Source organism: Thalassophryne amazonica, chromosome 7, assembly GCF_902500255.1.
Source record: "Thalassophryne amazonica chromosome 7, fThaAma1.1, whole genome shotgun sequence".
Lineage (NCBI taxonomy): Eukaryota > Metazoa > Chordata > Actinopteri > Batrachoidiformes > Batrachoididae > Thalassophryne > Thalassophryne amazonica.
Window position 1 is genome coordinate 90104515 of NC_047109.1, and position 13091 is coordinate 90117605.

A 13091-nucleotide genomic window follows, 5' to 3' on the forward strand; every position below is an offset into this window, starting at 1 on the left:
TTTCCGGTGACCTCTTCACTGTCTGAGCTGACTCTCACTCCATCCTACTTTTCACGTCCACCAGACCTGCTTAGGTAGCAGAGTGTCTTTCAGAACTGTATTGTCTACACTGTAGTGAGTCATCCTTTCTCAGCATTTTAAAATAACTCTTTGTTGACTGGCATTTCTACCTCACGATTCAGCACCATAATTTTTTTTTTAATGTGCACTTCTATAAAAATGTACACCTGCGTGATTGTTGTTTCTGTATTTTACTTTTTTCTTCAGTTGTTACTTGGGGATTCAAGCAAAACAAAATATGGTGCAGACTGTAGACAGATCATATATGTTCATAAAAATCATAAACCTCATTGCCAGACTTCAAAAAGACACACATCACTGAATCTGTGGAAAGAAATGTCTAAACACCTTGGTATTGGCACCTTAATAATTAAAATACAGCAATACTTTATAGTAGTAATTTAGTAATCATAATTTTTAGCACAGGTGCACTTGCGGACCCGTTATAAGAAAATCTTTTCTACGCCCCTGTTGATGACGTATTTTAAGCAGAATCTAGTGTTATAAAGCGCTGTGAGATATTTGATGATTTTATTCATGTTCATTTCTCGTTGTTTGACTTTAACAGTGTCAGTCTGTAATTGAAAGGAATCATTTAATTAACAGTAGCACTGCAAAATAACATTTACTAAATTAATTCAGTATATTTTTCTTTTGCTGTCTTTAAAGACGTCAGAGCACCAAAAAAGAAAAGAAAAAACAGATGATGCCGAGGCTCAGAGTGGATTAAAGTTGAAAAATAAAATGTTCCTCCGTTAAAAAGGTAGGCGCTAGATGGCGCTGAACAGCTATATGTGAAAACGTTCAACAGTTTTAAGAGGATGCTGTCAGAATTTACAGTCCAACACACACACACACACACACACACACACACACACACACACACACACACACACACACACACACACACACACACACACACACACACACACACACACACACACACAGAAAAATCACAAATCTTCAAAACTAACATGAGTAAAATAATTGATATTGTGCGCTCAAACATTTGCGTCAATGCGCACAGTATCTTAACTTTAAATGAATTTGTGTTTTTAAATGAATGTGTTTTAATGTTAAAACTCCAGAAAGTGCAAATGCAAAAATGAAAATTAAAAATAAAATGACTGGGTTTTCTTCCCCATCCACGAGGGAGGGGAGGAATTAAACCCAAAAGACAGAAAAGCCCAAAAATGTGATTCATCCACAGTTAATAAAATCCAGCTACACCACTCACTTTTAAGCAAACAGCCACAAACAAATAAAATATAAACTTATTTTAGTCAATTAATTCAAACAATTTGCATTTTTGGAAATCTTTTGAATTGTATTTGTGTTCGTTTGAGTCCTCATATTTCAGCTGCGTTAAATGTCTATTTAACACTTAGAAACTCTCCAGGTTTTTTTTTTTTTCCTGTACGCTTCACAATCTATTGCACGTTCCTTAAGAGCAAATATTTTAAATAAACGCACATTAAAATTGGAAGAAATTCTTCAGAATGAAAGAAAGTTTGGTTGTCAGCAAAGAAAATAACCTGAAGGAGGAAAAAAAACTAAAATGCCACTGACAATACAGTCGACATTTACTTGATATTTAGAAAGTTTCATAAAATATTAGTAATTGTGAATACAAGGTGCTGTTGCATACATGCGCTAGATTTTGCCCTCAGAAGTCAGAGACTTTATTTACTGGAATACTGAATAATCCTTTCGTTAAAAAGTAGAAGTACATCAAAACAGCTTTTTTTTTAATTGCCATAGTATTATTTGCAGTAGATATTACATTCAATAGTAAAATATTTGCTATTTAAACGAATTCGTCTGCAAGGCCTTATAGATATTATGGGGGGTTTGTGCCAATTTTGGAAAGGCCAATATTTTTAGAACATGCGCCCTTTATTTTTTTCCCCACATTTAACTATACAAAAACACAATTAACGAAGAAAGTAGTAAATAAACTCATATGCACCGTTTCCTGTTTTTTTTTTGGGGGGGGGGGGGGGGTGATTTTCGACTCAATAATCAAACTAAGTCGATTTTGAATCTGAATTCATACTGTCTTTATTGAGTGGCTCACATAAAAAGCCTTTCTCGGGAGAAAAAAAATCATTGTAAATAAAAAAATCACTTTACAACATGCTTGTTTAAATTAAAACGAATGGATAAACAGTAAAAGATTTCCAAATCTTACAAATAAATTCAAAGTGCGCCTAATAATAGATCCCTAAATACAAGAAAACTCGTGGTTAAATAGCTCCCACAATACTTTTCATATCATGTCAAGGAAAAAAAAATCGAAGTACATTTTTCTGTATATTTGCAAATATTTACTACAGTCCATGTACAACTAGAATCCCTATACAAAAATCGTCTCCTGGACAAATACATTATTCACCTTTACATTGGCTGTAATGACTCTAACCTACGTCTCTCTTTATATACAACACAAGTAAAGTGTGAGTCAGCTGGACAAACTTGTTTTAACTGTAGGCTGTGAAGGTGTGATAAAAACTTCTACTGAAGGGATCAGACAGATAAGAATATTAGAAAACCATCACCACCACACTCTGTTTCTATAGCCCCCAAATCAACTTTTTTTCTGCTCGATTCTAAAGTGCCAGAGTTTGGTTGAAAGCACATCTTTCCACAGCAGTATTTAAATCATGCTGCAAAAAACTTGTGCCCTGTCATAGATGTGCCACAATAACTTGATTACACTTTCACACGCGGATGGTACAGTTATGGATTTAGTCTGAACACGTGAGAAGTCAAAACGCGGTAAAGTGGCGCTCGTGATGGAGCGTTTGCGCGTACCCGCAGTATTATTCCCCTTGTGTTCTTTTTTTGGGGGGGGGGGGGGGGGCATTTAGAGGCCGTTCTGCCCCACTGCCTGCGCCTGTCTCGGATGGGTGTAATAAGTCGGGAGAGTGGCACGGAGGGCCTTCCCGGCGCGCTGTGCTCGCTGTCGGTATCACTCCCTCTCTTCCCTCCGCTGCCCCGGAGCCGGATCCGACGGACCCTCCGGCGCTGTGAGTCTTTACGTGTTACTCAGGTGATCGTACGCATAAATCTTTTGTTGCAAACCGGAAGGCGAACCGTTTTTCGCCGTGTGCGTGCGTAAATGTCGATGGGCTCATCAGAACGCGTGAACCTCTTCCCGCAAAAGAGCCAGTTGCACACAAACGGTCTCTCGCCGGTGTTGCCACCTCAAATGCGCCTTTAGGTGCGACGTTTTTCCGTAGACTTCCCACAGCCGGGGATTGTGGAGCTGTGAAGACCTTTTCTCCGCAAGCTGGCTCCCGCCGGTTCCCAGTCTTCCGCCTCCTGGCAGTTTGACAGTCGCAGGTGGCTCTGCCCGAGTAGCGCCGTGCAGATGACCTCGGAGAACCCGCTAAAGACGCGGGTGGACCTCCGGACAGCATAGTCCCCCCTGCTCCGGTTAACGGAGAGGGGCTTGTGTCCGGATAAGAGGACAGCACCGGTTTGAAACCGTCCATCAGATGTTGGCCGGTTGTCAACAGGTGTGGAGAGGGGCTTGTACTGAAAGCAGAGTGACTTAAACTGGAGTAGTCAGAATTATATCCGCCCAGAGGTGAGTGCAAGGACGCCTGGAGTCCACTGGAATGCAAGGACGATTGTAGTGCCGCTCCGTTAGGGTTTTGAACATCAATCCAACCGGCTCCGACGTCCCACCACGCTGACGCACCGGTGGTTCCAACATCTCCCGTGGGGATACCGGGATGAGATGACTTGAACCAGGACTCGTACGGATGCGCAACGCTCATCCTGGGGTAGATACCTTGCAAACTGTCCACTGACGTGTGCACCTTGGAGATGAAAACCGGCTGGTGGCTGGATTCTTGGAGCTGCTGGTAACCGACGCCTGGAATACTGAATAATCGTTTCCAAGTGTGAACTAGAAGAGGTGCCAGACGTGAGGGAGAACGCGCTGGATCCGGTGGAGCTGTTGGTGCCGAAAGAGTCCGAGATGCCGGATCCATTGCGTGACACCCCAAAGCCGGACAGGCCGGATCCCAGGCTGCAGCTGCTGGTAGCGGCGGCTCTTTCCACGGGTGGAACCTTTCCCAAATGATGAGGAGTTATCCGAAATGGCAGACGGTGAAGGGCTCGGACTCCCTATTTTGTTACATGTTGCAGCTAACATGGCTAAAGGAGTCGATCCTAACCTCGGCTCGTCCTGAAAGAGAAAGAAAAGCTGTAAGTGTGATGAGTTTAACAGAAAAGATGAAACAGGATAAGAGTATTTCTCTAAAGACCGCCATAGAGTATTCCTACCTTTACGCACAGATTGTACGCACAGAAACTACTGAGAGTGTCAAAGTGGGTTCAGAAATAAACGCCAAATATTACAGCAAGGAAACACGCGTGGTTTGAACACCAGGACAAAGTTATCTTGCCTCTGTGATTAAGAAAATGACCGAAGCTCTGCCTTTACGCCTGACGCAAGTTTAATCCTCCACTGCTGGACAATGACAAGAACTAATTAAACCAGTAAGAAAGTCCTTTAGACTCACCCCTAGAAGTGAAGTTGCCATCACACAAACAAACACTGCCCTCCTCAGAGGATCTTTTTATATTTATGAATCAGAGCGCTGTTTTTTTTGAGGTGTGCAATACAATGATGCGTTCCGCCCATTCTTCCACAATTGTAGGCTCCTCTCGGCTTTGAAGTGCCGCTGTGACACGGGCGACCAATCAGCGGCTACGTCCCGCCGCACCGCACATTGTGCCGTGAGGTCATCAATAGAGCTCAGCAGGACAGCTCTCCACCCTCCCCGCCGCCCCCTCCGTCATAAAAGACAGCGGAAGGAAGGTAAAGTTAAATGAGAGTGAATTAGGAAGGAGGAATTAGGAGGCTACTTATTGAAATGTTTACAGTTCATCACATTCCATAAATTAGGAAAAGGCGATGGCGACCTTTGCCTGCACGGGGATGAACGGTGCGTAAAAGTGGAACCGAAACCACAGCGGATCAGCCGAGTATAAATTATGTCAAACTTAACTTTATATCCTGTAAAAAATAAATTCAGTCTGTCACTTTTACTCCCCACTTGAATACTGTGAACCCGAAAAGTTGCAAAACTTTCCCACCAAAAAGTTTCATGAGCTCACTTACTTTTTCAAGCTTTTATTTTTAAAGTTTATTTCCAAATTTTATTTTCTAAAAAAAACTTTAGATCTGTTGCACCTCCACCCTCGCGTATTCATTTCTCTTTACGTTTAGCATGTTTTAATCTCTTTTACAAACGCAATATACACAACTATTACGCACGTCATAAAGGCTGCATTGTTCTGGCGCTAGAAACGCGCGGTCTCAAACTTTCACTTTACTGTAATTGTCTTCAATTATGTTGACAATTTTGATTAAAACCGGCGCATTCCGGAGGAGGCTGGTTCAATTTGTGCATGCGCTGCATTTGATAAAGAAGAAAAGGGGTCAATGCAGTTGACTCTGGGGAATAATTTCGGCCTCGAAATTATTAAATTCAAACATTTCTCAAGGTTTACTCATAATATGGAAAACGCCGACACGGCGGCTTGGCCTACTTTATTTATTAAACTAAGTGATTGCACTCTGTGTCACAAGGAAAATAAAGAACTTGAATTGGTTCATCCATTTATTTGCGCACTGACATTTTGGTAAATTGTAACGAGGTCAATTCGGTTAAATAATAATAATAATAATGATAATAATAATAATAACAACAACAACTTGTAGGTAAAATGTGTGTTGAACTCTCTCTGTGAGCGCTATTAACATTCAGTGCGCACTAGGAGCATAAATTTCATTTGAATTTCAAATTTAATAACGCAGGAGGTTTTTAATCATCCGCAGTTTTATTTGTTTGATATTAACATGCTTATTGACCGGGTCTGTTGACCATCTTGGTCATTACAGGACAGGGAAAAGTTAATTAAAACGACCAGGGATTATTCATCACATCATCTGCCTAACCCATGTCGCTTCCTTTATTACACAGCCTGATAGATGGACTTTCTGATTAATTCCCGTGTTTCTAGAATTGGACAACAGATTTTTGGATTAATTCGCACAGCTTTGGTGTGGGAAAAAAAAGGACGAACTGGGTAAGGAAAAACAACCAAAAAACAAATACTCAGAATTTTGCATAGTGTTGAACACATTGTGGGCTGTTATATTTATTTATTTATTTTAAGAAAATAAAATTTTGAGTTGGAAAATATTTTCGAACACATTGCCCTGCACATATTATTTAAAATAATATTTGCCGTGTTTGTTGCGGCGTCGATTCAGTTATTCGAATTAGAAAGGACTGAGTTGAATCAAATGATCGCTTACATTCTATCGTTTTGAAAGACTTTTCAATTAGATTATTTCCATTAAAACGTCACAAAAAAAAAAAAAAATAGCGGGATTATAGGCAGCAGCGTTTCACGCAAATGAAATGTGAAAATCTACATACCGTGTTGCGTTCCGTGGTGCGCTGACTGAACCTGGACGGATGCGTTCAGCGCAGCATCTTCTGCCGGTTTGACTGAGCGGACTGTAAATGCAACACTGGCAACGCGCTGAGGAACAACTTTAGAAAATTACGCTGAGCATCTGAGCAACGTGTCCAAGTCAACAACAGTATCATTTGATATGTCATCCTAAAATAAATTAAACGTTTGTGTAAAAGTGGATTTTTAAAAAAAAAAAAAAAATTGCATCCAGAGCGCAGTATGCACGCGCTGAGAAGCTGCAGGTTGCAGCTGCAGGAGACGTGACCTCTACTGACAAATTACAAGTGATCAGCAAGGCTGATGTCACAGGTCAGTCTGATATCTCCTCTGGAAGGAACATTTCCAGCTGATATTTAATTCAGGTGCACAGAAAAATTGTATTTTAAAAGCTGTGCTGCTGCTGCTGCTTGTTGCGTTCACTGTCCGTTGGTGCGCACAGGTTGTCCTTATCGCGCGCCTGTAACTGTAAGCCGCAAGGAACAGATGTCCCCATTGAAGGCTTTCTTTCCCGACAACATGGGCCATATTACCATCATGAAATCAAACTCAAAACCTGTCCCTTTGGCCACTATAATGACCGAGTTATTCTGGGCCGCTAAACACGAACAAAGTGTGTGCAGTATTGCGTGCTCTGCTGCGTTTAGGGAGCCCGAAGAAAGGAGTCACACCGTGGACGCAGAACTATACTTTAATGTGGAGATTTACAACGCCACGCCATCATCTCAAGGCCTTCCTCACCGCATGTGAAAAGTCTTTCTTTAGAAAACCGAATTATTGTGGCTTTCCACAACAATTCTGAAACACACAAGAAAAAAAAAAAAAAAAAAAAAAAAAAAAAAAAAAAATATATATATATATATATATATATATATATATATATATGAACAAATTGATTGTTAGATCAACTTAAAAATGGTTAACACTCAAATGCATGAGAATCCAAGTAACATTTATGCCTACTTGTTAATTTCGTCAAATATAACTTATTTAAGTGTTAGATACTGAAGCAATTTCATAATTTTTTCTCTTCTTCAGTGTAGATAGATATATGTTACATATAATAAAGTCAAACTGAACAGAGGACTGCAGAATCTGTTGGTTCTTCTTGTTGTTGTTGTTTTTCTTCTTCTTCTTCTGCTTTTTCTATTCACCAGAAGGTTGGAACGAGCAGATGTCCATCTGCACAGTGAGTTGCCAAGTGGGTCCGGAGCAGGGCAGGCACATACACAAGGGCCCAAATGGTGTGACAAAAGATGTGCAGGAAGCCCCTCTCCGCCTGGGTGAGCCACAGAGAGGGTTTCCCCCCCTTTGCCAGCCTGCAGGGACCCCCACAACACCAGCCAGAGTGGCTCATGGCAGCAAGGCCCGAGTGCACGGTACAAAACACCATAACATGTGCACCCAAACACTTGAAATAAACAGTAAAATGCACAATAGTGCACTTACAGAGTCATCGCCATCCTCATCTATTGTTAGAATCATGATTATTTTTCATATCAGCTGACATATAGACAACTTATAAAGGAATTATCATCTCTAAGATTTGAACATTTCTGCTTGAAACTACCATATTATTGCAGTGATTATGATTAGTAGCATTATTAGGATCATCTATCTATCTATGGGTCATGAGGTCATGAAAAGTGGGCTTGGTTTTTGGATTGGCTCCAAGCACAGGTGTGCGGCATGGCCGGTGGTGAAGCGGTGCATTGAACCTTGAGCAATGATATAAATGTCTGGCTAATAAATGACTAGTTAACAATCTTTTGACTGCTCCAACCTCTGAGCCTTTGTCGCGTATCGATCGGCCAGCTGTTCCCGGCTTTGTGTGACAGGACGAGCGGCTGCGGCTCCTTTGAGATGAAAAGAAGAGAGACGCCAGAAAACTTTTCAGCTCTTTTCAAGACTTATATTGCACATGTTGCACCAAGTGTCTTCATGGCTGTTTTAAAGTGCTTTCTTTTTAGCAGCGTCACAGGCTTCTTTGTTCACAGTTGCTATGTTGTTGGTTTGCATGGAAACCATGTAAATGGAATCCTGAATGGGAATAATTTGTCCCCTTATGTTAAGATAATTGGATGTTCAATAGCAAACATTCTCAGAATTGCCATCAGTGTCACGTGATGGGTCTTGTCATAAAAAATAAGTCAAAGCTGGTGCTAATGATCCGTATGAGCACCTGTCAGTCAAAACACCAGCCAGGACTCGACCTGCCTGCTTTGCACTTGAAGCATTTATTCAGTCATTAGCCTTCAGATTTTGGATCGCCCTGTAGGGTGTGATGGTCGATATTTCCCGGGCCACTTGTTTGCTTGGCCGACGTGACAGATTACAGCATTTCAAATGGAGACTGTTTATAATAAACAGAGATAACAGTGTGTTTTGCTGCCATTTGGCTGGGCCGCTATGTCTGTGGGCCATGAGGTCTTCTTATTGACTTTCACTGAGCCCAACATTGCACTTTGTCAGTGTGAGCGGCAGCCTAAGAGACAGGCGGGCGAGCCAGTCATACAAAGTGAAGTACTTAGGATTAGCCCTGGCTCTTCAAGTTTCAGTAATTATCCTCCTGGAGGCATTCTTGCTGTGTTGGATAATAATGGAAGTCCGGGTGCACGCCTGTCACCTCTCAAGTGTGGGTGGAGGAAGCCGACGAGAGGCAGAGGACAGAAATGTTTGCTCTGCTGTTATGTCACCCAAAGAGCACGAGAGTGAGCAAACTTGCATTGTTGGCTGAGAGGAGATGATGCCGCGCAACGTAACTGATTTTTGTGACATGCACAATGTTTTCAGCTGAGGATGTGATAATGAAACACGCACGCCGAAGGCGATAATGTGTTCGAGAACTAGTGTGATTATCGCATGTCTGAAATGTGTTTCAAGCAAACAAGTCTGTTACGTCACATCTCAGCAGTGCCCATTCCATTTGGCACAAATATGTCAATCTATGAGGTATTCTCACAAGGAAAAAAAAAGTTTGCTCTTTGTCTGATTCATTCATTAAAATTTCATTCAAGTTGGACTAAAGAAGGTGTTTCTACACGGGGGGGGACACAACATTTTAATTAAGAGTCGGGGCTATTTCCCAGAGGGAAATTGTCTTCTTCCATTAACTTAGTTATCATATAATAAAGAGGTTGCCTTGTCCTTCCCTACCCAGACAATTGGTTTTAATCAGCCTGCAGGCTTTTCATGGCTGATAATTTATGCTAAATTGACATGGGTGGAGGATATCACAGAAAATCATTATGACAGGGCTCAGGTCACTGCCTGTCACTTTGTAGTTTTATCCTTTTCATTGAGCTCATGCACAAAAACAAACTTAAGAAAAATGGGCATGATGGGAAAATTATCGTCTCAGACTGCTCTACTGAAAATATTTGTTTTTGGGATGTATCAATATTTTCAGTGGCTTTTTGCCCTCTTTTTACAGTACACTAATAAAAGTTAGATATGCGACAAAGTTTTGCTCATTGATTTTGCAGACCACAGTGTGTGTTGTACATTTGGCACCCTCAGTCATGGATCTGTGCCAAACACTATAAATGTTTGGCACAAAGCTGCACATGCAGCATACTCAGTAAATTTTAGGAGCGCATATATATATTTACAGTAGTGTTCAGAATAATAGTAGTGCTATGTGACTAAAAAGATTGTTTTTGAGTATATTTCTTATTGTTACATGGGAAACAAGGTACCAGTAGATTCAGTAGATTCTCACAAATCCAACAAGTCCAAGCATTCATGATATGCACACTCTTAAGGCTATGAAATTGGGCTATTAGTAAAAAAAAAGTAGGGGGGTGTTCACATAATAGTAGTGTGGCATTCAGTCAGTGAGTTCGTCAGTTTTGTGGAACAAACAGGTGTGAATCAGGTGTCTCCTATTTAAGGATGAAGCCAGCACCTGTTGAACATGCTTTCTCTTTGAAAGCCTGAGGAAAATAGGACGTTCAAGACATTGTTCAGAAGAACAGCGTAGTTTGATTAAAAAGTTGATTGGAGAGCGGAAAACTTATACACAGTAGCAAAAAATTATAGGGTGTTCATCTACAATGATCTCCAATGCTTTAAAATGGACAAAAAAACCAGAGATGTGTGGAAGAAAACGGAAAACAACCATCAAAATGGACAGAAGAATAACCAGATGGCAAAGGCTCACCCATTGATCAGCTCCAGGATGATCAATGACAGTCTTGAGTTATCTGTAAGTGCTGTGACAGTTAGATGCCTGTGTGAAGCTAATTTATTTGCAAGAATCCCCCACAAAGTCACTCTGTTAAATAAAAGACATGTGCAGAAGAGGTTACAATTTGCCAAAGAACACATCAACTGGCCTAAAGAGAAATGGAGGAATATTTTGTGGACTAATGAGAGTAAAATTGTTCTTTTTGGGTCCAAGGACTGCAGACAGTTTGTGAGACGACCCCTAAACTCTGAATTTAAGCCACAGTTCACAGTGAAGACAGTGAAGCATGGTGGTGCAAGCATCATGATATGGGCATGTTTCTCCTACTATGGTGTTGGGCCTATATATCGCATATCAATATGTCAAAATACTTGAAGAGGTCATGTTGCCTTATGCTGAAGAGGACATGCCCTTGAAATGGGTGTTTAAACAAGACAATGAACCCAAGCACACCAGTAAACAAGCAAAATCTTGGTTCCAAACCAACAAAATTAATGCTTCGCAGATGTGAAGAAATAATGAAAAACTGTGGTTATACAACTAAATACTAGTTAGTGATTCACAGGATTACTAAAAAGCAGTTTGAACATAATAGTTTTGAGTTTGTAGCGTCAACAGCAGATGCTACTATTTTTGTGAACACCCCCTTTTCTACTTTTTTTACTAATAGCCCAATTTCATAGCCACATGGGGTGTGCAGCCAGTACATTCTGAGTGCCGGTCCCAAGCCCGGATAAATGAGGAGGGTTGCGTCAGGAAGGGCATCCGGCGTAAAACAAGCCAACCCAACTATGCAGACTCAGAATCGAATTCCCATACCGGATCGGTCGTGGCCCGGGTTAACAACGTCCGCCACCGGTGCTATTGCCCAACAGGGTGCCGGTGGAAATTGGGCTACTGCTGGGCGAAGACGACGAAGAAGAGGAGGAAAACGTTGCCACAAACAGGGGAGAAGAGAAAACTAGAAGGGTGGAAATGACAGTGGGGACTTTGAATGTTGGTAGTATGACTGGTAAAGGGAGAGAGCTGGCTGATATGATGGAGAGGAGAAAGGTAGACATATTGTGTGTGCAAGAGACCAAGTGGAAGGGAAGTAAGAGCAGGGCATCGGCGGTGGGTACAAGTTGTTGTACCATGGTGAGGACAGGAAGAGAAATGGTGTTGGGGTCATTTTAAAGGAAGAGTATGTTAAAAGTGTGTTGGAGGTTAAGCGAGTGTCTGACAGGGTGATGGTGTGAAGTTGGAAATTGAAGGGGTGATGATGAATATCATCAGTGCATATGCCCCACAGGTAGGTTGTGAGATGAAGGGGAAAGAAGATTTTTGGAGTGTGTTAGATGAGGTGGTGGAGAGTGTGCTCAAGCATGAAAGAGTGGTGATAGGAGCAGACTTCAATGGGCATGTTGGTGAAGGGAACGGAGGTGATGAGGAAGTAATGGTAGATATGGTATCAAGGATAGGAATGGGGAAGGACAGATGGTAGTTGATTTTGCAAAAGGATGGAAATGGCTGTGGTGAATACCTACTTTAAGAAAAGGGAGGAGCACAGGGTAACATATAAGAGTGGAGGAAGGTGCACACAGGTGGACTACATTCTTTATAGGAGATGCAAGCTAAAAGAAATCACAGGCTGTAAGGTGGTAGCAGGAGAGAGTGTCACTAGACAGCATAGGATGGTTGTTTGTAGGATGACTTTAGAGGTAAAGAAGAAGAAGAGAGTGAGAGCTCAACAAAGGTTCAGATGGTGGAAGCTGAAGGAGGAAGACTGTTGTGTGAAATTTAGCGAGCAGGGAGAGAAGCACTAGTTGGAGGGGAAGCAATTTTGGACAACTGGAAAAGTACTGCAGATGTGGTGAGGAAGACAGCTAGGGCAGTACTGGTATGACATCTGGACCAGTGGAAGGAAGACAAGGAGACTTGGTGGTGGAATGAAGAGGTCCAAGGAAAGCATAAGGAGAAAGAGTGTTGGCGACAAATTTTGGGATAGTCGGAGAGATGAAGAAAGTAGACAGGAGTACAAGGAGATGCGGGTAAGGCGAGAAGAGAGTGGCAAAAGCAAAGGAAAAGGCATATTGCGAGCTGTACAAGACGTTGAATAGTAAGGAAGGAGGAAAGGACTTGTACGATTGGCAGACAAAGGGACAGAGCTGGAAAGGATGTGCCGCAGGTATGGTGGTAAAAGACTGCACATTGGTAATGTGTTGACAAGGAGGAGTGTGTGCTGAGAAGGTGGAGGGCATATTTGAAGAGTTGTGAATAAAGAAAATGAGCGAGAGAAAGCTGGCATTATGTGGTGAGAGTAAATCAGGAAGTAAAAGAGATTAGCAAGGACGAAGTGAGG

At 41.7% G+C, this 13091-nt stretch overlaps 1 pseudogene; it reads right to left on the bottom strand.

Annotated features, from left to right (window-relative positions):
- Positions 1-3108: 3108 nt before the first annotated feature.
- LOC117513494 lies at positions 3109-4616 on the bottom strand (annotated as a pseudogene).
- Between the last annotated feature and the right edge of the window lie 8475 nt (positions 4617-13091).